The sequence below is a fragment of the Aquarana catesbeiana genome, linkage group LG07 (assembly GCF_042186555.1).
Source record: "Aquarana catesbeiana isolate 2022-GZ linkage group LG07, ASM4218655v1, whole genome shotgun sequence".
In the NCBI taxonomy this organism is placed as follows: Eukaryota; Metazoa; Chordata; class Amphibia; order Anura; family Ranidae; genus Aquarana; species Aquarana catesbeiana.
Window position 1 is genome coordinate 124,423,487 of NC_133330.1, and position 26,948 is coordinate 124,450,434.

The 26,948-nt window shown below is 44.0% G+C and overlaps 1 long non-coding RNA gene across 1 annotated transcript; it reads right to left on the bottom strand.

Moving 5' to 3' along the window:
- Positions 1-1,520: 1,520 nt before the first annotated feature.
- LOC141103261 (uncharacterized) lies at positions 1,521-3,475 on the bottom strand. The gene is made up of 3 exons (XR_012235274.1): positions 2,327-3,475; positions 2,050-2,194; positions 1,521-1,782 (listed from the first exon to the last, which is right to left on the bottom strand). It is a non-coding gene; the product is annotated as an uncharacterized lncRNA (long non-coding RNA).
- Positions 3,476-26,948: the final 23,473 nt, after the last annotated feature.

A 26,948-nucleotide genomic window follows, 5' to 3' on the forward strand; every position in this document is an offset into this window, starting at 1 on the left:
TCCTCCCTCCTACACTCCTGGATAGGTAAAATAAACATCATTAAGATGAATATACTCCCCGGGATTCTATATATTTTCCAGATGTTACCATTGGGTGTGCCTGTAGGATTCTTCTCAACTTTACAAGCCATGGTGTCCCGCTTCGTTTGGAAGGGCAGACATCCGAGGATCTCTCGAGCGGTCCTTTTTCGCTCCAAGAGTGCAGGCGGTCTAGTCCTTCCAAACTTCAAGGCATACTATAATGCCATTGCGTTATCCAGGATCAGTGATTGGAAATATGCTAAGGGTAGTAAACTTTGGGTACAGTTGGAATATGAAATGAGCGGCACAGATCTGTCTGTCCTACCTTGGATCCTCCGCTCCTCCAGATCTCTCTCGTCCAATACCTCACCACTCCGTTTCTACATTTGCAATATGGGACTCTCTGCGCAGAAAGTTCTCCTGGGACTATAACTCTTCCTTATTACCAATATTGCACCATAATTTTTTTCTTCCTGGTAACATGGACAGTGGTTTTCAATCTTGGTCTCCAGAAGGCCCTCTTCTCCTTCACCACCTCCTTCAGTCGGATAATCTCAAACCCCTGACAGATATTCTGGGCAACAAGCAGATTACTTTTATGGACAGATGGAGATACAAGCAATTGCAGTTGTTTGTCCGTTCCTTACCGCGTCCACTTAGAAACACTCAAGAACTAACGCAGATTGAATATATGTTTTTCCACAAAGATCCTCCCCTTCATTGCATATCACAATTCTATAAAGCCATTATTCAATTGCTCAACCCCTCCTATCCAACATTCTTTAACAAGTGGGAAACCAATTTAAATTCTCCAATCTCTGATGACCAGAGAGATAAAATATTACAACTTGCTCATGTCACTTCTACTTCCTCCAAGACAGCCGAAATGAACTACAAGCTGTTGACAAGGTGGCATTATACCCCAGCTAAACTGCACAGCATGTTCTCCTCCAGTTCCCCGTTGTGTTGGAGGAATTGTGGGAATGTAGCATCTCACGCCCACGTCTGGTGGTTCTGCCCAGTGACCCAACCTTTCTGGACAAGTGTTGTCCAGCTAATAAACCAGATAACGAGCACCTCCTTACCCTCAGACCCATGGACCATTCTCATGCACAGTACAGTGGAAGCGGTGGGTTCTTATAAATGCTCTTTTATCCCGCACCTATTAAATGCTGCCAAGTGCCTCATCCCAGCTATTTAGGGTCAACCTACTGCCCCGTCTTTGAAAAACTGGTTGCAGGCGGTAGATAACACTTGTCTCCTGGAAGAACTCACGCTTATAGCTAGAGATAATCTCAAAAGGCATACTGCAACTTGGGCCCAGTGGATTTAATTCAAAAGTTCAACTGAGTTTAAGGATATTATGTTCGTGCCTCCTGTATCCTCATAATAATCTGCTCACCCAGAACCTCACTTTCTATTTACGGGATTGAAGAAATAGCCTATAACTCTATAACCTTTAGAACTAGATGTGTACCTCAAAATGGGATTTTAAGGGCAATGCAGAAATTGGCAGTGTTGAATTATAGTTAAAAAGAAGTTTATTGATACAAAAACGAATAGGATATACATGAACATACACATTGATCTAGTTAAGAATAATTATAAAAACATCAGATATATGGAAACATATGATGCATCCTACTGCTAGTTACAAGTACCACCCCCGATAGGTGTGATGGCGTCCTGATAGCAGATTTCCAACGCGTTTCAACTTATTGTAGGGATAAAGTCTTCCTCAGGGAGGGACTGCATCACATTCTAAAATTTTAAGTAACAGCATGATTATTGGTATATACTTAAATATTTGTTTGTTACCTATATCTACAGAAATCGCATTACAACAGAAAAGTATTATATGCGACTTACATTTGCGACTACAGAAATCGCATTACAACAGAAAAGTATTATATGCGACTTACATTTGCGACTACAGAAATCGCATTACAACAGAAAAGTATTATATGCGACTTACATTTGCGACTACAGAAATCGCATTACAACAGAAAAGTATTATATGCGACTTACATTTGCATTTAACTGTGAAAAATCGCTTTCCCAGTGCTGGCAGGGGTCCTAACACGTGATTGTCAATGCTGCTCAAATATCCTCTACGGGATGGCCTGGTATATTGTGAAGAAACCAGTATTTGGCAGTCGTGATAATTAAACAACTGAAAAACATGAAGGTATAAGGGAAATGCTAAGAAATTGAACATCAAAGAGGTCAAAGAATGGAAATAATGGTGATTCGTAGGGGAAATAAGGTTCCCCAGGGCCATCATAGAGTAAAAGAGATCAAATACCTTAAATTGATTGTGTCAGGTGTATTGTTCCAAGTGGCAGGGAGCTCCGGTCCTGGAGTACCTCTCTGTAACAAAGCCAGTTGTGGAATGCTGCCTGTGGCCATCCCTGGCGTCCTAATATATGGGGTGTGGGCGTGGCTAAGTGATGGGCGTAGCCCTATTCTAGGTAGAGTCTCACATTCATTGGTGGTGCAGTGGAGGGGGTGCGACTTCAATTGGCTGCTGTCACTGTTTAGAGGAAGCACCTTTGTACAATGTATTGAGGGGAAGCGTCCACAAGCTTCCCTGTTATCTAGGTAGCAGACGCTTGGACCTCCTCCTTCCTTTTCTCCTCCCCGTGACGTGAAGCCTATTGCTTACACGTAGCCCATGTAATATGGGCACGGGGTGAGGCGGGGAGAGAGGTGCGTCTGGTTGCCGGGGCAATGTGCATATGACGTTGGGGTCACATGGCCCCGACGTCAGTTCCTAAAAGAGGGAGGGGCGCCGTGTGACTCCACAGCGCTATTGAGCAGTCTTATTCATGTTAAACCGGGCATCGGGGCATAGTAGCCCCGCTGTCTGACAAAAAAGTATCAGACTATGCACAGCGGTGTATGGGGTACTGTTCTATGCTGATGTCATAGATGTCACCAAGATATACAGTGACAAGTATGACAAAAAGTAGCAGGTCTATACTCCCTCATTTAGAGATGGAAAAAGGAAGGAAGAAAAATTGTATAAAAGAATTGCAAAGAATTGATTGAAATGGGGATAGTACTGATGAAATATGAAATATATATAATAAGAGAATGTGAAGGGGGATTTTTATTCTTAAATATGCCCAAACCTCTTTATGATGATTGTACTGTCATTGAGCGAATGGCAGAACATCAAAATTAGGGCTTATAACCACCGACACAGTAGGAAATCCCGGGGCATCAAAATAAGATCTGACGCCTTCGGGGTATTCGGGCCATGATGTTGCGTCATGGCCCCCCCCTGTGCCGGGTAGGGATAGTGGGCAGAATGGCAACGGTATCATTGGCCCTTTGTTTCAGCACTGAGAGGCGGATTCATATGGCACAGTCGCATGAAAAATGCATCTGCAGAAATAACAGCAATTAACATAATACTGTATACAAAATAGTTACACAAAAGAGATTACAGTAATTACAGTAAATAAGTTTAATTAGAAAAACTCTCCTATATAGTTTCTGACTGGGTAGGGTGTAGAGTCTTAGCAGTTTAAGACATATGATCATCAATGGGGAGATAATGGGCCTATGGTGTTGTGGAGGAAGCCCTCTGTTTCTCCGCAAGGGGTACTGGAATAGAACTCCAGTTCTAGAAAAGCAGAGGTGCAAGGGAACAAAGAAGGTGAGAAAAAAATTATGTTAATCCGTTTTCCCCGAGCTGAAGCCCTCCAAGAAGGGTCTGAAACTTTCGGTTTCATTTAGGCCTGGGGGGGTAGTGGCCCTAAGGTACCTTATCCAGCGCATTTCACGCTGGAGGAGGACCTTGTTCCAGTCTCCCCCTCTGAGTGGCAAATGAATCCTATCAAGGACTGTGAAGTTCACCGAGGGTAGTCGGTAATTGTGATATCTGGCAACATGCCTTCCCAAAGGCAGATACAAGTTGCCGATTTGCATACTTTGCATATGTTTGTCGACACGTTTTCTAAATTCCTGTCTTGTTTTGCCCACGTAGAAGGCACCACACTGGCACTGCATGAGGTATACCACACCCTGCGTCTTGCAATTGGCAAAATGACGCAGGGAAAAACTTTCCCCATTAGGCAGTGCCAGTGTGGTCCTCCTACCGATGACTGGACATTGGGCACAGGAACCACATGGGTATGTACCCCATGTTTTACAGGGGTCCTTTCTTGCCGTGCCCTTGTATTCACTTTGGATGAGTGCATTTCCTATTGAGCCAGGTTTTCTATAGGTGATTTGGGGTTTAGGACCAATTAGTCCTTTCAGGATTGGATCATCTGTAAGGATGGACCAATATTTTGAGATAATTTTATTGATTTTAAAATGCTCATTAGAAAATCTCACAATAATCCTTGTAGTGTCATCTTCTTTGGTTGGTTTCTTTGAGAAGATTAAATCCCTTCTATTGGTTTGCTTAACTCGGTTGAACGCTTTTTTTAAAGAGGATTTGGAGTAGCCTCTGTTCATGAGCCTAATGGTAAGTTTGTCCGCTTCGTGTTGAAAGTCTTCGTTGTTACTGCAGTTTCTTTTAAGGCGGAGAAACTGGCTGTAGGGAATGGATCTTTTCAGAGGTTCCGGGTGAAAGCTGTTTGCATGCAACAGGGTGTTGCCAGCAGTCTCCTTTCTGTAAAGTTTACTTGATAGTCCGCCCTCAGAGTTTTTAAAGATGGTAATGTCCAGGAAATTTACTTCATGGGTATCCGAGGTCATAGTGAAAAACAGGTTAAAAGCATTGTTGTTCATCAGCTTTAGACAGTCCCTCAATAATTCAGGGGGGCCGTCCCAGATGATGAAGAGATCGTCTATGTACCTCTGCCACATACATATGTGGCGAGTGTACACAGACGCTGCCTCCCCCTGTAGGAACTCCCTCTCCCACTCCCCCAGGTACAGGTTGGCATAGGAGGGTGCGCAGCACGTCCCCATAGCCACTCCCTGCACCTGGAGGTAGTGGGAGCCCTTGAAAAGGAAGGTGTTGTGTCTGAGGATATAGTCCAGCATAGTTAGAATGAATGCATTGAATTTCCAGTCTGTTGTTGCTCTTTGTTGTAGGACACGTTCAATTGCAGCTATGCCTAAGTGGTGTGGGATACTATTATACAGCGATTCCACATCCACTGTAGCAAGTAGAGCTGAACTGGGAATGGATATTCCATCGAGGATTTGCAATAGATGTATGGTATCCCTTGTATACGATGGAAGTTCCATTACATGGGGTCTCAGGTATTGATCTATTATTTGGCTGATCCCCTCTGTGATGGAACCATTCCCGGAAATGATAGGTCTCCCTGGTGGGTCATTTAGTTTTTTATGCACTTTGGGTAGTGCATAAAAGGTGGGTTGACGTGGATGTCTAGTGCGTATAAAATCCCACGTGTCTTTATCTATTACCCCTTCATTGACAGATTCATCCACCAGGGAGAAGAATTCCTGGTTGAATTTGTCTACTGTGGAGGGAGAAATCTTTTTATAGCATTTGGTATCATTCAATATGTTAAAACACATTTTTTCGTATTTGGCATTGTCCATAAGGACGATGTTCCCTCCCTTGTCCGATGCTTTGATTGTAATTTCTGTGTTGTTTTTAAGGGAGTTTAATGCCTTTTGTTGTTCCCGATTTAGGTTGCTTTTTTTGTTGTATTTTTCCATCTTGTTGATTTCTTTAGTGATCTGTCCTACAAATAGAGCTATGGCTGGATTCTGATTCAGTGGTGGAAATCTGTGTGATTTCCTTTTGTATTTTTTGGTGGTTTGGACTCTGCTGGGTTCCTCATGTTCTTCTTCACTGCTTTCACTGTCAAGATCCCTCTCACAAAAATCCTCTATTGGGCCACTTTCTTGCAGTAATAGATTAAGATCTCTGAGAGCTCTAAAGTCTGCTGCTTTGAGATTAGGTTCCACTTCAGGTGTAGCCGTGGTTTTTTTAGTCGCATATAAGCTTTTGAGTAAAAGTTTTCTGGCGAACAGATTTATATCTTTGATGGTTTCAAAGCTGTCTAAACTCCGATTCGGACAAAAGGAGAGACCTAGAGACAAAACTTCCTGTTCTATTGTTGTGAGTTTGTGAGATGAGAGATTTATGACATTTAGTTTTCCTTCACCGGTGGAGCTGTCATGGATATCATTGAAAGTTGTGGTGGTGGGGTTGGAGGAGGTTGGGATTGTATGTTGCTCTTGTCTAAAAAAGTGTCTATATGGGTCTGCTGGGTTTTCGGAATCGCACCCTGTTCTTTGTAACTTTTTCCGGTATTCTCAAAGGATGAGCCTTTTGGGTTGCCCGGTATTGTCCCCCTAGTTCTACCCATGCCCCCTTCTCTTCCACCTCGTGTGCTTTCATTTGACTGGACGTCTGTGGTTCTTCTCTTGTGTGTTTGTTGAATCTCTCCCTCCATATCTGTTTGTTTGGGAAAGGGACCCTTTCTTTTGCCTCGCAATTTGCCCGCCTGGGATGAGGCTGAGGAGGAGGAGTTATTGGAAGGTGTATCCGAAAGATAGTCATTGGTCTGGTTTATATTATTCTGTTTGGGAAATCTGGAACTTTTTCTTATTTGTGAATTGGTATTCCACTTATATGCCCTGCCTTCGCCAAAAGCGTTTTTATCCCTCCAGTATTTTTTCTCCTTTTTTATGAGAATATTTTTGCTGAAGATTTCTAGGTGTTCCTTCAGTTTTTTCTCATATACTGTATATTGTTCGTGTTTTTTGAGGGCGGAAAGTCGGGTATAAAGTGTTTGGATTTCCATGTCCATACCTCTCAATTGCTGCTGGTATTCGTTTTGCAGCAGTAGCATGAGGTGTTTGGAACATTCATTTAGTTTTGTTTCCCAATTTGTTTTCAGTTCTTTGGTAATGTTATCCAGGGTGGGGAATATTTGTATTCGTAGACCTATAGGGTTTATGCCCTCCCTGATGTAGCGTCCTAAAGATTCTATATGCCAGTGTAGGGCAGATTTTTTCTCTAGTATTTTGGTTAAGCATGAAAAAAGTGAAGATAGGTCTGAGGTGACCTGTTCTTTGTCTTGATAGTCTTTTTGGATATTAGCCATAAGTTCCTCCCATTCTCCCCCCAATAGGTCCCCCATTGTATGTCGTTACTGCCTAGTGGAAATACACTCAACCCAAAAGCAGAAAAAAGAAAAAGAAAGATAAATGGTCATCGGGGGTTCTCCAATGACTGAGTTGGGCTGCTCCACTCCTAAAACAGGAAAATCCCTTATTATATAATAGGATGGGTGGAGCCTCGTATTAATTAGATTAAATATTTATTTTTGGTTCAAGGAGAGTCCACAACCAACTGTCTGAGTCAACGATAGATGAGGTGTGGGCCCTGGGGAACCTTATTTCCCCTACGAATCACCATTATTTCCATTCTTTGACCTCTTTGATGTTCAATTTCTTAGCATTTCCCTTATACCTTCATGTTTTTCAGTTGTTTAATTATCACGACTGCCAAATACTGGTTTCTTCACAATATACCAGGCCATCCCGTAGAGGATATTTGAGCAGCATTGACAATCACGTGTTAGGACCCCTGCCAGCACTGGGAAAGCGATTTTTCACAGTTAAATGCAAATGTAAGTCGCATATAATACTTTTCTGTTGTAATGCGATTTCTGTAGTCGCAAATGTAAGTCGCATATAATACTTTTCTGTTGTAATGCGATTTCTGTAGTCGCAAATGTAAGTCGCATATAATACTTTTCTGTTGTAATGCGATTTCTGTAGTCGCAAATGTAAGTCGCATATAATACTTTTCTGTTGTAATGCGATTTCTGTAGATATAGGTAACAAACAAATATTTAAGTATATACCAATAATCATGCTGTTACTTAAAATTTTAGAATGTGATGCAGTCCCTCCCTGAGGAAGACTTTATCCCTACAATAAGTTGAAACGCGTTGGAAATCTGCTATCAGGACGCCATCACACCTATCGGGGGTGGTACTTGTAACTAGCAGTAGGATGCATCATATGTTTCCATATATCTGATGTTTTTATAATTATTCTTAACTAGATCAATGTGTATGTTCATGTATATCCTATTCGTTTTTGTATCAATAAACTTCTTTTTAACTATAATTCAACACTGCCAATTTCTGCATTGCCCTTAAAATCCCATTTTGAGGTACACATCTAGTTCTAAAAATTACAAGGGATGTTGGCAATGACACGGCCAACCCTCTGAGTCATACATTTATGTAAATAACTCTATAACCTTACTCCATGATGTTATGTAAAGTCCATTCCATGCTCTAATTCATGATTAATTATTGTAATATGTGCAGTTACACCAGTCGTTCTCTAGACCCCTGGGACCCAGGATTCTGCAAAGTTATATTCATTTTTATTTTATATACCTGCTTTCCCGTTTCTGTGTGTCTTAGGGCAATGTTATGTTCTTCTGTATACGCACACTTCCTTACATGTATGTTTGCTTGTTCTTTCCTTTAATCAATAAACAGATATTAAACAAAAAAAAAACTGCTAAAATGTGAGTTGCCATTTTACCATTCTATACTTTATTTTAAAATCTGTACAAAATCTGCACCCAGAGGCGCCTCTTCTCCCTCTTTTATTGGAACATGGTTTCTGTTCCCCCTGGATGGCTGCCATGAGCGTGGATGATCTCCCGTTCTGTTCTGACAGGAGTGACAGACGGTGTGCTCCTATTAGCTAGGAACCACGATCCGTCACTTCCCCTAGTTAGTCCCCTCCCCCTTCAGTTAGAATAACCTCCCAGGGCACACAGTTAACCCCTACACCGCCCCCTAGTGTTAACCCCTTTTTTTACATTTTTAATTGCACTGATCACTGTATTAATGACAATGGTTCCAAAAATGTGTCAAAATTGACCAATGTGTCCGCCATAATGTCGCAGTCATGATAAAAATCGCAGATCACAGCCATTGCTAATAAAAAAAATAATAAAAATGCTATAAATCTATCCCCTATTTTGTAGATGCTATAAATTTTGCGCAAACCAATCAATATACGCTTATTGCGATTTTTTTTTTTTTTCCAAAAATATGTAGAAGAATACATATCGGCCTAAACTGAGGAAAAAAAATTTTGTTTATATATATTTTTGGGGGATATTTATTATAGCAAAAAGTAAAAAATGCGTTTTTTTTTTTTTTTTCAAAATTGTCTCTATTCTTTTGTTATAGCGCAAAAAATAAAAACCACAGAGGCGATCAAATACCACCAAAAGAAAGCTCTATTTGTGGGGAAAAAAAGGACGTCAATTTTGTTTGGGTACAATGTCACACGACCGTGCAATTGTTTGTTAAAGAGATGCAGTGCCGAATCGCAAAAAGTGCTTTGGTCAGGAAGGGGGTAAATTCTTCCGGGGCTGAAGTGGTTAACTCAACTCCATAACAGCCTAAGGGGGTTATTTACTAAGGGCAAATCCACTTTGCACTACAAGTACACTTGAAAGTGCACTGAAGGTGCACTTGGAAGTTCAGTCCCTGTAGATCTGAGGGGACATGCAAATAAAATAAAAAAAAAAGAGCATTTTAGCTTGCACTTGATTGGATAATAAAATCAGCACAGCTTCCCCTCATTTCAGATCTTCCCCTTAGATCTAAAGCGACTGCACTTCCAAGTGCACTTTCAGTATACTTTCAAGTGCACTTGTAGTGCAGAGTGAATTTGCTTTTAGTAAATCCACCCCCTATGTGTCCATGTACACATAGGGGTTGATTTACTAAAGGGAAATCCACTTTGCACTGCAAGTGCACTTGGAAGTGCAGTCACTTTAGATCTGAGGGGAAGATCTGAAATATGGGGAAGCTCTGCTGATTTTATCATCCAATCATGTACAAGCAAAATTGCTGTTTTTTATTTTCCTTGCATGTGCAAAGTGGATTTGGCTTTAGTGAATAAACCCCATAGGCTTTTACAAGAGTTTAGAAGCTGCAGTAAGGGGAGGTTCAACCTCCCTCAACCTCCTTCTCCTGAATCTTGTTCAGGATAGGAACGTTTCGACCGCTGGCCGCAAAACGCGGCAAAATTGTGGTAAACCCGTGGCGTGATTTTGCCATGTTTTGAGGTTTCCCAAGGCAGGCCATCAACCTAGTCTGTGTGTACATGAGCTCTAACAGTGTTTTTGATTATCCATATAAACATCTGAAAAAAAAAAAACGAACAAAAAAATTTTTTTTTAATGTATATTGTGAGATTGGGGTGATTAAACTCAAGCAGCAGGTACATTTACAATGAGTTGCGCCAGTCCAAACTGTATTTTTAGGCTTGGAAGCCCACTTTTATTCAATAAATGAAAAGTTCACTTGTACATCAGTTGCCCACGCAGGGGTTCCTTCCACATAACATGCATAAACAAAAATACTGAGCCACCTGGCTCACTTGTTGGCAGTGTTGCTGCACCTCTTACCAGTCCTTTTGACTGTCATCCAGCTCTCCTGGAACATTTGCCTCTCTAGCCTGCAGTCACAGCACCCTGCTGCATGGCCCACCTCTGGCCTAAAGATTGGGGTTCCCATGTCATCCCCGGTAGGAGCTGACCTGATTCCTGAAACTAAGACCTGCTGTCTTCTGGCTGGGTCCTCTGACCCCTTGATGAGACCTCTGTCTCGTGGCTTCTGGCTGAGCCCTCTGACCCATCTGTCTCGTGGCTTCTGGCTGGGCCCTCTGACCCCTCGATGAGACCTCTATCTCGTGGCTTCTGGCTGGGGCCCCCAACCCACGGGGTGAGATCTTCCGTCTTCAACACTGGAAGCTGTCGCCCACACTGGAAGCTCTGAGCAATTCTCAGACCTGACTATAGAATGACCCTGCACACCTGTGTAATCTGCCAGGTTGCAGGCATCTAGCAAAACCCGGACACAGAATTGAATGTTCTCATTCAGAACTACAGAATCTGGAGAAAGCCAAAAACACAGCTTTCTCCACTCAGAAATGATAGTTCTGAACCTCACATTAACCCTTAATGCGAATCCTGTGTCACATTTTCCTATATTCATACAGTGACAGAGCCTCCCTCTGCCACATATGCACCCCCTCCCCTAGATTTTCAATCAGAGGGCAGGAGACAAAAGCTCCTCACTTTGGCACCTCTGTGCAGGTGACTCCTTAACACAGACACTTTCCGTCTGTCACTAACTTGCCTTGCACCATTAAAGGGGAACTCTGCTCGACTGGACTTATGTAGATCTTCCCAAGTCTTCTTCCTGGCGTGCTTCCACAAGCACTTTTTCTGAGACCTTAACAAAATTCTACCGGTCCTTCTATCAACCCTTCTAACCTTTAATCTTAGGGTCCTAAGAATACCTTTTGTTTTCTTGGTGTATTTTAGCTTTCCTGCCACCTTTCTTGCCAACTTCCTGATGCTGTAGGGAACCTCCTTTGCTTAACCAGTTGCCAACCGCCTGGCGTATATGTACTGCGGGGCGGCGGCCTCTCTGCGTGAAATCATGTACCTGTACATGATTCGCGCACGTGGGCAGAGGGGCGCACACGTCTGCCTTCCCGGCGATGTACTGATTCGATTCAGAACCGATCAATCATCAGGTCCAGGCCAATAATATATGACAAATAACAGAACATTCTGTGCCTGTGTAATGTGAACACAGGCACAGGAATTTATTAATCTTCTCTCCTAGATGTCAGATCACTTGAGGCCAGGTGACAGATGCACCCCGTTGGGGTCAGGAGTGCACCGCTGAGGTGCGGCTGACTGCTGCGGATGGAGCTCTGGGTGGTTCAGGAAAGCAGGTACTCTGGAGCACCAACACGGATCACACTGGGAGCTAGAGCATGAGATTTCCCAGGGCACGGAATCTAAGAGCAAGCGGGTATTGACCAGGGCACCTGATGGTGGGGATGGACTTTGCTGCAGTCTGGCTCCAGGTCACAACCCCCAGCTCACTCTCACAGTAGACTACTGAAGGATAGAAAGGAAGCAGCAGCCTGGAACAACAAGGATAGTCGGGAGATATGCCAAAAAGTAACAAGCAGATAGGGATAGTCAAAGAACACGCCAAAGGTCGGGATATGAAGCAGACGAGGACAGTCAAGAACAAGCCAAGATCGGTAAACAGGATCAGATGTAGGACAAAGAGCAATGAGCACAGGGAAGCAAAAACACAATATTGATCAGCAAGGCTTGGCTTGCAGTACACAGATAATATAGTTTTCCTAATTAGAGGCTGGGGTGGAGCCATGCTTGAAGGAAGATTACTTAAGCATATAGGTGAACAGTGACTGTCCTCTAAGCTGAACACAACAGAAAGGTGAGTAAACAGACAAGACCACTACTGCAGAGTCATGACAGTACCCTCCCCTCTTACGGGGTCTCCCCTCCCCCGCTTAGGCCCAAGTTTGGAGGGAAAACTCAAATGAAACCTCCTCAAAAGATGAGGCGCAAAACCATCAGATGCAGTGATCCAAGACCTTTCCTCAGGACCAAACCCTTTCCAATGCACAAGGTACTGAAGAATGCCTTTACAAAGCCGGGAATCCAGAATTTGACTAACCTCATACTCCTGATTATCCTCAGAAACTGGGGCTGCGGTAGGGAGAGGACAAGAGAACTTATTGAGGACTAAAGGCTTTAGAAGGGAAACATGGAAGGAGTTAGAGATTTTGAGGCTTTTAGGAATCTGAAGTTTGAAACAAACTGGATTCAGTTTAGAAGTTATAATGTACGGGCCATTGAATCTTGGGGCAAAATTCAGAGAAGGAACCCGGGGCTTGATGTTTCTGGTGAAAAGTCAGACTTTGTCCCTTGGCTGTAGTGAAGGCAGTTTATGCCTGTGACGTTCGGCAAAGCCTTGAATTTGCAAGCAGCTGCCTGGAGGGAATAATGTACGTCACCCCAAATAGAAGTTAAGGATTCCTGAGCTGTAGCCAATGCTGGCATGTCTGGAGAACAGGTCATAGGAAGAGGGAGCTGAGGGTGACTTCCATAAACTGTGAAAAAGGGTGTCTTCTGAGAACCGGTGCTTACATGATTGTTGTGAGAGAATTCTGCCCATGGGAGTAGAGAGGACCAATCGTCCTGATGAGCAGAGACTAAGGTGATGAGAAAGGCCTCTAACTCCTGATTAACCCTCTCAGTCTGTCCATTGGATTGAGGGTGGTAAGAAGAGGAAAAATCCAAGACAATATTGAGGGATTTTGCAAAAACCTCTCCAAAAATGAGAAGTAAATTGAACACCCCATCAGAAAAAATATGAGAAGGAACCCCATGGAGGCAGATGATTTCTTGAACAAAAATGGGAACCAAAGCAGGAGCAGAAGGAAGAACAGGAAGGGGAACAAAATGATCTTGGAGAACCAATCTTATACCACCCAAATGACCGTATTATTTTCAGACAGTAGAAGATCGGTGATAAAATCCATGGCAAACTGAGACCAGGGCTCCTTAGGAATGGGCAAGGGCATGAGAAGACCAGCAGGAGCTTGTGTGGAGGATTTAGACTGAGCACAGACATGACAAGCCTTAATGTAGTCCTTGACATCTGAGCAGAGAGTAAGCCACCAGTAGTGGCAACTGATGAGCAGGAAGGATCGGAGGAACCCAGCATGACTTGCCACCTTGGAATCATGTCCCCAGCGAAGGATCTTAGCTCTTTGCTCAGTGGGGACGAAGGTCTTGCCAGGAGAAATTTTTGACTGCAGGGTGGTGGAATGGGCAAGAATGCACAAGGTCAGAATGATCGGCTCAGATTCAGGGTTGGGCTCCTCATCCAAAGTGTGAAATGACCTGCAGGAATCAGGTTTGTAAGTAATCATAAAATTTAAACGGGAGAAGAAAAGGCTCCACCTGGCCTGTCTGGGATTCAGGTGTTTGGCATTCTGCAAGTACTGCAGATTTTTCTGATCAGTGAAAATTGTTATGGGGTGTGGGGAACCCTCCAAGAGATGATGCCACTCCTCTAACGCCAATTTAATCGCAAGAAGTTCCCGATCACCAATAGCATAATTTTTCTCTGCCTGAGAAAAATGTTTGGAGAAGAAAGCACATAGTTGACGTTTCTGCTCAAAGGACTGAAGAAGCACAACTCCCACCCCCATTGAAGATGCGTCCACTTAAAAAAAAATGAATCCCCAGGATTAGGTCTCCTCGAGAGGTCCAGAAACAAAGGCCTGTTTCAAATCGTGAAATGCAGAGACCACTTCAGGGGCCACTCCTTCGCATTTGCACCCTTATTGGTCAAGGCGATAATAGGCGCAGCAATGGAAGAGTAATTCCTAATGAACTGCCTATAATAATTTGTGAACCCAAGAAAGCACTGTGTGGCCTTGAGGCTGGCAGGAAGAAGCCAGTTGGTAATGGCCGAGACCTTTCCAGAATCCATACAAAGACCCAAACTAAGGACAAAGCATCCCAAAAACAGGACCTCAGAACATTCAAAAGAACATTTCTTGAGCTTGGCATACAGATTATTCTCTCTAAGGCGCTGAAGTACAATCCGGACATGGTTTCTGTGGACAAGCAGATTTTCCGAAAAGATGAGAATGTCATCCAGATTGATGACAACAAATTGATACAGCAGATCCCTGAAAATTTAGTTGGCAAAGTTTTGGAACACAGTTGGGGCATTACACAAACCATAACCAAGTATTCATAATGCCCATCCCTAGTGTTAAACGTGGTTTTTCATTCGTCACCTTCCTGTATAAGGATCAGATTGTATGGACCTATGAGATCCAACTTGGTAAAAATGGAGGCACCTTTCAACCTTTTGAATAGTTCTGATATTAAGGGTAAGGCATTTTTATTTCCATTTTTATTTTTATATTTGTTATCTTTATCTATTTTTATTTTTATTTTTTTTATTTTATTTTTATTTTAATTTATTTTACTTTTATTTTATTTTATATATTTTCCATTTGCTTTTGGGGGTTGTTTACTAAAGGAAACTCCACTTTGCACTGCAAGTGCACTTGGATGTAAAGTCGCTGTAGATCCGAGGGGGACATGCAAGGAAAATAGAAAACAGCATTTTAGCTTGCACATGATTGGATGATAAAATCAGTAGAGCTTCCACTCATTTCAGATCTACCCCTTAGATTTATGCCCCGTACACACGGTCGGACTTTGTTCGGACATTCCGACAACAAAATCCTAGGATTTTTTCCGACGGATGTTGGCTCAAACTTGTTTTGCCTACACACGTTCGCACAAAGTTGTCGGAATTTCCGATCGCCAGCAACGCGGTGATGTACACCACGTACGACGAGACTAGAAAAGGCCGGTTCAGAACCAAGCGCGGCACCCTTTGGGCTCCTTTTGCTAATCTCGTGTTAGTAAAAGTTTGGTGAGAGACGATTCGCGCTTTTTCAGACTCGTGGCTTTCAGATCGTTTTCTGACGTTCAGTTTGTGCTTGTGGGTTTGTATCTGCTCTTCAGTGCGTGCAGTCAGTTCGTATCGGAGTTTTCTGTGTGATCTTGCCTGCTCGTTGCTGTTTTTCAGGTCGCTCTTCACAGGCCTTGCTGTTCTTCAGTGCGTTCTGTTACTTCGTTCTGAGCAGCCGACCGTTTTCTAGCCATGTTTCGTATGCGTACTCCTCATAGAGTTCGTGCTGTGCGGGGGCTTGGTGTTGGGGTCCTGACCTTGACACAAGTCCAGTCCATGAACAGGGTGGGGAGGAGTTCATGGACCAAGAATTGGTTGCTTCAGCGTGACCAGTTCTCTCATATGCCTTTGCTCCGTGAGATCCGTGAGAATAATCCTGATGATTTCAGGAACTTTCTCAGGATGACGGACCCCGTGTTTCACCGTCTGTTGGCTTCGCTGACCCCCTATATTAGCAGGCAGGATACCTGCATGAGGCAAGCCATCACTCCGGAGCAGAGGTTGGTCGCTACCTTGCGGTATTTGGCCACAGGGAGAAGTCTACAGGACTTGAAGTTCTCGACAGGCATCTCCCCCCAGGCTCTGGGGATCATTATCCCAGAGACCTGTTCTGCCATCATACAGGTCCTGCAGAAGGAGTATATGAAGGTAAGATTTTTATCCTTTAATATCACATTTTATTGTATTGAATGTTTGCTAATATATTGTATTTCTTTCCTCATTCCCTAATTACCATGATTGTAATATGCTGTGAATGTCCCCTTTGTTCTCATGTATGCTGGATTTTTATGTAATTATTATTTTAGGTCCTTCATACATATTTGCCCTTCAATAACCTCCCCAGCATGGTGTCTCCTGGCCCTATATTCACCTCATGTAGTCACTTAACAATGTATTTTATCAGCTCCATAGTAGTGCTTTACCCCAAACACCCCCTAAAATGTTTGGAATTCTCTATCCTCAATCATCTATCTGCTGACTTTGCCAAACCCATACACACTATACCCATCTCTTTACTGGTCAGATTTATGGATGAATTCCCCAAAGCATGTAGTGCAAGGGCCTGCCTGTATAATTTCCAATGGTACTGTTTAAAGTTCTTGTATCCTATTATGATCTTGATAGGTAATAGCAGAATGTCCAAATGTGCTCAAATGTGTACAGTGTGTATTTATATCTTTGTATTATGACACTTCTTACCTGTCCAGTGGGCTGCCAATAGTGTAACTAAGGAGGGGCTGTTCCAAGTAATACCCTGTATTTAGGCATTCATCTCTCAATGAAGTGAAGAGGGTTACCTGTCCAAGAGTTCCCCCCCCCCCCTATAATGTTAGAAATGGCCCATGAGAGGGGGGGGGAGGGGGAATATGATAGGTGTACCTTATACTTTGTTGTTGTAAAATTCCCCTTAATAAATGCTATCTGGAGGTTGACCCATAATGTTTGTGTCTAATCTGCTTGCCATGTTTCTGTGAAAATATAGTAATGTTTATTGTTTTTTCCTCAACAGTTTCCTTCCACGCCACAGGAATGGCAGACTGTGGCCTCCCACTTTGCCCAGCGGTGGGACTTTCCTAACTGCGGAGGGGCAATTGATGGGAAACATGTCCACATCGTCCCACCACCCAACTCGGGGTCGTACTATTATAATTACAAGGGGTTTAATAGTATAGTGATGTTGGCGGTGGTGTCGGCTAATTACGACTTCTAGTATGTGGACGTGGGGAAGAATGGCCGGATGTCCGATGGTGGAGTGATCGCCCAGACGGAGTTCTACAGGCGTCTCCAGAATGGCAGCTTGGACTTGCCACCTCCAGAGGACAATGTTGAAGGTCTCCCATTTGTGTTCGTTGCTGATGAAGCGTTTGCGCTGGGGGACCACCTGATGCGGCCATTCCCGATGAGGACCCTCACCCCGGAACAGAGGGTTTTTAATTACCGGCTGGCCAGAGCCCGAAGAGTGGTGGAGAACACATTTGGAATCCTGGCCAGCCGGTTCTGACTATTTCTGACACCCATCCATATGGCGGAGTATAAACTGAACCATATTATACTGGCGTGCTGTGTTCTCCATAATTTTTTAAGAAAACATTCAGCCAACTATGCTGGCTCAGTTGGGCCTGAGGCCGGAATACCAAATACATCAACAATGACGGCGCTTGAAAGCGGCCGTCCTGGCTTGCCCTCCCTGAGTGCCCGTGATGTCCGGTTACGATACCTGGAGTTCTTTGCGGGTAGGGGGGCTATCAATATGCCAGACAATCTGTGACACCTTTTTCAAATAAAAAACAACCAAAAGCAATTCTTGGTGGACATTTACTGCTTGTGTTTGTTTGAGCTGACCCTGACAGAAATGTGTTGAGTGCAGAAAATGTCGTGATTGGATAACCTTATAAAGAATAGTGTTGGCTGGTACTTCCTAAATGCAAAAACACATTTCACTACAAGTGCACTTGCAACTGCACTGAACCTGCACTTGTAGTGCAAAGTGTATTTGCCCTTAGGAAATAACCCCCATTTTTGCATAAAACAGCTATTACATCACCCCAAAAGTGTTGTAGTGTTGAGACAATAATCCACACATTCTTGAGTAAGGCACTTTTTTATACCTGCACAATCACATGTGCATTTACCAAAGGTTTTTAAAACAAAACAACATGTTTGTTGTATAACAATTTTTGGGGGGGGCATTATCAAAAATCGAAATATCCATTTCAGATAAAACAGGCCTGTGTAAAACCAACAAGAAAGCCAAAAAACTTGAACTTACAAAGTTCACATTAGGTAAAACCTGAAGGCTATATCAGACATCAGTATTTAGGAACTGGGTTTGATATAGCGTTCAGATGGGGGGAAATCACCCCTGGAAAAGCCAAATCTGGAAGATGCACACCAATTTACGAATGTCAACATGTGCTATCTGCCATCAGGGGGGATCAAGGGACGTGTTTTGGGGGAGCAAGCCCTTCCTCAACGCTACTTTATAATTGAGGAAGGGGTTGCACCCCCAAAACGCGTCCATTGATCTCCCGTGATGGCAGATAGCACATGTTGGCACACTGTGTGCATCCTCCAAATTTGGCTTTTCTAAACATTGTAAAAATTTTAGTAAGATAAAACAGGTGATTTTGTGGGGTTTAAATTCGCCCCAATGGATGTTTTGCAATTGGAGATTACACCCCATGATCTCCCCGATCAGTATCTGGGCACTTTCAGATGTAAAGCGTTCTGGATCCCGATCACCTAAAAAGAGATAAAGAACAAAAAAAACAGGTCTCAAAAATCTGCCAACATCCATCTCTTTTACCTGAGCCTGTGGTCGCAGACACTCACCTGTTGTGGTGCCAATCTCCACCACGTCTTCTTCTTCCTCCTGCTCAGCTTCTTGGGTTGGTATTTCCCCTTCTTCCAGAGGGGGGGGGTCTCTGGTCTCCTGGGATGAGGGGTGTCCGAGTCTTTTCTCCCCTATGTAAAACAAAAATTGTATAATTAGCACACAGATATTTGATGACAGAACTAGAAATAGGAAACATTGCTTGGAAGTGGGGTACAATTTTCTATTTTAGCCGAGTTCCAAGATGTATATTTTTTATTGCCCTTTGTCAAGCTGCAATACTTTACCTGTTTGGTACAAGCTTCACACATGTAACCCCCCCTATAGTATACACTGGAGCATCAGTGTGCCCCCCTAATAAAAATGGTGTTCTTGTGTCCCACACTAGTGCTCCAGTGTCCAGATGTGAAAACAGCTGCTCAGTGTCCTCTCCTTACACACAATCTAGTTGGCATTTCATTCTAGTAACAAACCCATCTACACAAACAAATATTTGGCATCCAAGTAGGCCCAAAAAAAATGTGGGAAAATGCATATGGCCTAAACAATGGTGTTCTAGAGGCCGAAAGAAAAATGTTTGATACGAACGAATAATGGGCCCATGAACATTAAAGTTGACCTTTTTAAACGTTACAATTACTAAAAGCATATGGAGCAGAACGAACGGAATAAAGACAGAAAGAATATGAATACAGCACAACTACTTACTTTTTTGCAGCACTCTCCGGATCTTTCGGTACTGCTCTGGCTCTCTCAACTTCAGGTCCGACCACCGCTTCCTGAGCTGATCTTTAGACCTTCGTACCCAGAAATTCCGCTCAAGACTCCTGACCACTTTACCAATGATTTTGGCCTTTCTGATGTTGGGGTTGGGGTAAGGCCCATATTTTCCGTCATAGTCGGACTTCTTCATGATGTCTACCATCTCCAACATCTCCCCAAACGACATATTTGTGGCCTTAAAACGTCTCCTTCTGGATCGGGACGTGCCTGGATCCGGGCTTTCCTCCTCCTCCTCCTCCTCCTCGTTGTTACAATTATCACGCACCTGTTGTAACTCCGCCATCATGCTCTTCCCCCACTGCGCCGAACGAAAAGGGGCGGGGAATAGACTAGAAAGGTCGTCAGGGGCGGGCGGAGTTACACGCATGCGCAGTGTGTATAAAGCGTAACACGCGTGCGTATTACGTACGATCTGTGAGCGGAGGAAGGAGCATTGGACGCGCCGATCGTAAGAACGAAGGTAAGAGACAAACTTGGGCCTATACTGCTTCTAGATTGAGGCCTATATTGTAACAAGATTAGGAGAGTTTGGTCTGACATTAGGCTTTGTCTTGTGTTGTGTCTTGCAGTGAACATGGATATCTTAATGAGAGATACTGACTTCATGTCACTATTCATTGATATGCTAAGTGAGCTGCCCTGTCTGTGGGAGATTACCCACCCCCATTTCAAGAACCAAGCAAAGAGGAAGGCAGCACTGGAGCAATTGTGTGAAATTGTGAAGCAGGTGATCCCCACGGCAGACATCACTTATTTAAAGATTTTCATTGGTGGCCTGAGGAGCACATATCTGAGGGAGCGCAATAAAGTCCTGGATTCACAGAGATCCGGAGCAGCAGATGACATCTATGTCCCCAGGATGTTGTACTACGACAGGCTGCATTTTCTGGCAGGCCAGACTGAACCCAGGTCATCCCTCTCCAGTCTTCCTTCCACGCTTCCTTCCCCCCCGGCTGAGGCTTCTGACGCCCAACCTGGGCCTTCCAGGCCATATGTGGAGGAGCCCAGATTGAGCCAGGTATAGCATTCCTCTAAATATTTCTGCTTGTCCAATCAATGATGTTACCTAGATGTTAGTTGGGAGTACTAATTTAGGATTGTGATTGATGATGCCAAAACTAAAACCATGTCCCTTTTTCATACACAGGGAAGTCTCAGCCAGGAGGTGGCCGGGCCGAGCCGGATGGCTGATATCAAGGTCCCTCCACCCCCCCTGAAAAGAGAAAGTGGCAGTAGGACGAGTGCCCTAGAGGAGGCGGCTATCAGATTCTTTTGGAGGGCTACAGAGGTCCTGGGAGCACCACACACCAGGCAGGAGAACATTGCTGCATTCATAGCATATAAAATGCAGAGGATGGAGGAGGGCCAAAAAGCCATGTGTCAGGCCCTCATATCAGAGGCTCTGGAGAAAGGTGTGAGGGGCCAAATTACACCTCACACACAGCTTTGGGATGGTCCTCCTCCTCCTCCTGCAGGTCCTCCTCCTCCCTCTCCTCCAGGTCCTCCCAGTCCTCCTCCAGGTCCTCCCAGTCCTCCTCCTCCTCCTCCTCCAGGTCCTACTCCTCCTCCTGCCACATCTCCAACTGCACAGCCACAGCCCGGAAGGAAGTGTGAAAGGAAGACCAGAGAGTGATTGCCCTGGATCCAGTCTGGTCGGCAAAAAGATGCAGCCTCTTGTGGTACCACAGCCTGGGGACACAGATGTCATCTGCTGCTATCCGAGTCTCTGTGAATCCCGGACCACACTGCCCTCCCTTACATATGGACTCCTCAGGCCACCAACTTTGATGTTGAAGAATTGATGTCTGCCCTGGGGGTCCCAGGCTTCGCTAATTTCTCTTGTTGATCCAGTGTTGCCTTCCTCTTTGTTTGGTTCTGATCCCTTAATAAAGGATTTTTGTTTTGAATTATACTCTCCTATGTGTTTTACTTCAAAAATGACAGTTGGTTTGTGAGGATTCAGGTACATTTCTAATATAAAATGTGAAATGAACAAGGGTCACCAACAACAAACAATCTCCTTGAGATTAAATAATAAAAGATATCAATGGTGTTGGGGTAACTTGACACACAAAACACACCCAAAAATATTCTGGAGTAAAAATAAAAATAACATTGAACAAAGATCAGCCTTGGAAAAAATCCAAACATTAAAGAAAAAAAAAGGCTTAAAAACAAAAAAAAAAACATAAAAAATATAAAACTGTCAGATGTGACAACTAATAACAATATATTCAGGGAATCCCACTAAAAAAACACAAATAAAACTTTGTGAGAAGTGTGTGTGAATATGAGCAGCAAAACTACTTAATTCTTGTCACATTATAAAGAAGAAGAGAGTGCGCTGTATTAAACCATTTTTTACATTGCAGCGTGACGAAAGTGCTGTATCCATTGCGAACGCTAAGTTTACCAGAATGAGCTGTCCCGTGTCGGAATTTCTTCTGAGCATGCGTGGCACATTGTGCGTCGGAACAGGCCACACACGGTCGGAATTGACGCGATCGGATTTTGTTGTCGGAAAATTTTATCTCCTGCTGTCCAACTTTGTGTGTCGGAAAATCCGATGGAAAATGTCCGATGGCGCCCACACACGGTCGGAATTTCCGACAACACGCTCCGATCGGACAATGTCCATCGGAAAATCCGACCGTGTGTACGGGGCATTAGAGTGACTGCACTTCCAAATGCTCTTGCAGTGCAAAGTGGATTTGCCTTTCATAAATAACCCCTTTGTCTTTATTTTGATTTTTATTTTCATTTCTATTTTATTTTGATTTTTATTTTTATTTTTTTCATTATCCATTTTTATTTTATTTTATTTATTTTTTCATCTTTATTTTTCATTTATTTTTGTATTTTCTTTTCCCCTTCTCTATACATTATCCATCTCCAACGATTGGCCACTTTCATACAGTCATATTAGGAATAAATTTTCCCTTTTCCCATACACATTTCCTGTCATTGATCGATGCATCGATGGAATTACTATAGCTTTGTTTCTTATTTTATCATTCTAAGTGTTCCGTTTTTTCCATTATTACCTTTTAGCCCTCATGCACACAGGCTGTTAAAAAAACGTTATGAAAACGCCAGTATCTTTGCAGTGATTTTTTAAAACTTTTTTCAGCGTTTTTCAGCATTTTTGCAATAGCGTTTTTGAGCGTTTTTGAGCGTTTTTCCGCATTAGCGTTTTTGAGCGTTTTTTTTTTTTTCAAATTTTTTTTTTTTTTTTTCAATGGATCAAAAACGCTAAAAAACGTTGGTGAATGACGTTTTTGAGCGTTAGAGCGTTTTTACAGCTGAAAAACGTCTCTCAGAACCCACTGGTCCTGGGTTTTTTTTACAGCTTAAAAACGCCTATGCCACTTGCAGCTCAAAAACGCCTAGGTGGGCATGAAGCCATAGACTAACATAGACAGGCCTTTTTAAGCTGCAAAAAAAGCTCAAAAAAGCAGCTGTAAAAACGTCCGTGTGCATGAGGACTTATACTTTATACTTCATTTATCATGTTTTTGGTTTTTTCACCACCTGTCATTTAACAATTTTCCATCATAGTCTCATTTCATCACCAGTTCACTTTAGCATAGATGATAGTTGTCTATATTAGTTTCAATTGTGTTAACTGAACAATCCTGATCTCCATTAGTGCTCAGTGTGGTTTATCTCTGGCTTATCATGTGACTGGGAGAATAATATATACCACTTCTAAGATGAACCCGAGGAAGAAGCATGCATGCTTCGAACGCGCGCACCCTCCCGCTGAACTTTAATCTAGAAGTGACGACATCTCAGCAGGACGTTGCGGTGTTCACGGATCCCTTCCCCTGGATACTGAAGGCATTGGACTCCAACACTGCTTTCACTACCAAGGACGGCTTCTCGGTACACACCGGTCCCAGCCCTGCATCCTCTGGATAAGTGCGGATGACACTCATTACACATACCTGTCTCTCTCATCTGTTTGTGAGTGTATTCGCTATTTTTTTACATTGAATCCATTACATTTTTAATATACTACGCTTAGAAGGTGCTGCTTTCTTTCCCTCATTCCGGATGAACCCCCTTGCTAGATTCTCAGTGACATACTCTGACATGGCCTGGGTCTCTGGAATGGACAGAGGGTAGGTACGACTCCTGGGCAGGGTTGCTCCGGGAACAAGGTCGATAGCACAGTCAAAGGGCCTGTGAGGAGGAAGCACCTCAGCTGATTTTTTGCAGAACACATCCCAAAAATTGCTATATGCAGTAGAAAGAGCGGAAGATACAGATGTAGTTGCAACCGGAAGTCTCTCCTTGGGGGCAACCTTGAGTAGGCAGGACAAGAAACAGGAGGGACACCAGCCAGGATCTGCCCAGAAGCCCAGTCCACATGTGGAGAGTGGAGCTGTAGCCAAGGGAGGCCCAATACGATGGGGGTTAAGGCCTTAGGTAGGATAAGGAAGGATATCCACTTCTGGTGGAGTATCCCTACCAACATCTTAACAGGGAGAGACTGGGAGCGGATAGTGCCCCCTTGGAATAACAGAGCCATCAATTGCCGAGACCACCAGTGGCAGAAGATGAGAAGGTGGTATACTCCACATGCCAGATGTATTAGACCCAAGCGTTTCCTGAACAAAGCGAGCAGGAGTCACAAAAATGCCCGCTGCACCCACAATAGAGACCCAGGCCCAGCGTTCTGCGCCTAGCATGTTCCTCGGGGTTCAGCCTGGTCCGGGCCCACTGCATAGGTTCCTCATCTGTGGGAGATGCTCCATGGGACAAAGGGAGGGGAGCTCAGGCTGACTAGGGACAAGGAAGCGCTGGCGTCTTTTCTCTAGGGACCTCTCCTGAAAGTGAATATTGATCTGGTTACACAAGGAGATGACAAAGTCCAGACCTTGTTAGGGGATGGTTCTTCCCGCTAATTCATCCTTCACTCGGTCAGAGAGGCCATGTAAAAAGGTTGCAACTAAGGCCTCATTATTCCAGCTTAACTCAGCTGTTAGTATGCGAAACTGAAGAGCATACTGTTCCACAGAAGAAGACTCTTGGCGAAGATATAGAAGGGCACTGGCTGCTGAAGAAACCAGACCCGGTTCCTCAGATATTCCAAAAGAGCTTCAGGAAGTCAGGCAGGCTAGAAACTGATGAATCATTCTTCTCCCACAAGGGGGCAGCCCAGGCTAAAGCCTCACCGGAGAGGAGTGAAATAATATAGGCTACCTTTCCCCGATCAGACGAGAAGTTAGGAGCTGGAGTTCAAAGTGAATGGTGCACTGGCTTAGGAACCCCCTACAGGCCTTGGAGTCCCCAGAGAAATGGGAGCTGGCAGCTACAGCGACTGTGTGGCTGCGACTGAAACCAGAATAGGTACAGCCGCCATTTGCGGTTGCTGAATCGGTGTTCCTAAGGAAGCCTGAAGCTGCTCGAAGCGGGAAGCCAAATCCTAGAGGAATCGCATCACCTGGGTATGATTAGATTCCTGGGTCTCGAGTCTATGGTCTATGCCCTGCAATGGAACATCTGCGGGTAGCGGCACGTCAGCCAGGTCCATGGCTGATCAAACTGTCAGGTCACCTGAGGCCAGGTGACAAATGCACACGTTGGGGTCAGGAGTGCACCGCTGAGGTAGTGGACCCTACGGCTGACTGCTGCGGATGGAGCTCTGGGTGGTTCAGGAAAGCACGTACTCTGGAGCAACAACACGGACCACACTCGGAGCTAGAGCATAAGATTTATGCTCTAAATAAACAACCAGGCCTGATATAATAATACAAGCCTGCCTAAATTTTACCTGAAACTATAAGCTCAGAAAAAAGGTCACCTACATGAAAGTAGGTGCCCGCTACACACACCCCCCACTTAAATCACAACTGTCCCCAGTTGTGGGGAATGAATTTAGAGTACCTCCTTAAGTTTGAGGAAAGAGCATCTCATTACATCAGGTGGAATGGGGGAAAGGGAAAATAAACTTGAAACAGGGATAACATCAATATCGCTGTACACAATAGCAACACAGCATATTTTCTTATACAATTTACATTGTCTGACTGTAGATCCCTACAGCTAACATTCCATACAAGCGGAAACAAAGCATTACTCCTGTAGGAGGAATACTCTGCTTACCACAAGTCTTCATCTGTAAGATAGACAGCCGTCACATCTTCAATTTACCTAAAAGAAGACACAAAAAATTTTCTAACTACTACTAACTACACATTACCAAACAGAGGGGGTTATTATCCACTATTGGGTAATCAATCAAATATACAAGATCTTTTTATGGCATGTATGTTTCTGTTAGGGTCATCACTCCCTCAAAAGGAGTCTAACAGACTTCCTGCAGAGCACACCCTGAACAGACATGCTCAGCAAATGAATCCATATGCCCGTTGGCAAATAAACTTTCCGTTTGGCTCTTAAACAGGAGTCCTTGTAGAAGTACTTGTGGCAAAGGGACTTAGCAGAGACAGCACATTCTAGTGTCCATAACTTTGTCCTTGTCGGGCACCCTGAACGTGAGTCTCCTGCTAAACAGATTATTTTTGGGGAAAACCCACCCTAGCCCATCTGCCACCCTGCAGTCATTATGGGTACTAAAGGATACTTGTGACTACCCCTCCAGCAGTCCTGCTTACAAGTAATACCTTGGGTCAGGTAAGCTTTTTTGAATGTCCCCTTGTCCTCTCACTGAGATAGAGTAACTGCGGGTGTTTTGTCCTGTCTTTACCACCAGCAATCTGTCTTTGTGAATTGCTCTCCCAAGTCTCCATTCACGGTGAATGTCTTTAAATCGGACCCAGACTTCACTATCTGGTGTCCGCTTAGGTTTAGGAACATGAAGATAGTCCCAAACAAGATCGTCTTCCCACGCTTCCCGGGAACTCTCAATGATCTCCATAATCCATTCAGGAACATAAGGATAATCTAGGCCCCACTCCTGAGCCACTTTCCTCTGAACTTCCCGCTGGAACCTTGAAAGTCTGGGTAAAGCTTTAGTCTTTCCTCTGCCAGGCAAAACGCATGAGTCAGAAGCTCTACTGACCCACTGTTGGTATGTGGCTGCCCTGGTAGGAAGGACAGTAGTTGAAACATTGAAAGGGGGTATTGGGGTTTTAGATGTGTTAAGAGATTTCTCTGACACTCCTGTAGAAGCTTCCACTGAGGTAGAACTCTCTAAGAAACATTCCTCCTCATCGCTAGACTCAGCCTCTTCAGGGGATGACCACTCAAATAGGTTGTCCATGGATCCATATTTCTCCAGGACCCGTGGTGACCCCCAATCTACAGCCCGGCCTCTGCTTACCCTGTCCGGCTCACCCGAGGGATCCCCCTCCTGTAAACTAGGCTCCTTCCGGATGGGAACAGCAAAGAACTTATTGCCAGCCGGCTCCTCAGGGGTTTCCTCCAAAGACTGTACACTAACTCCGGCAGTCCGTGGGTCCCCAGCCAGGCTACAGGCTCCCCCATTAGATCCTACCTGATCTTCTGGTGGC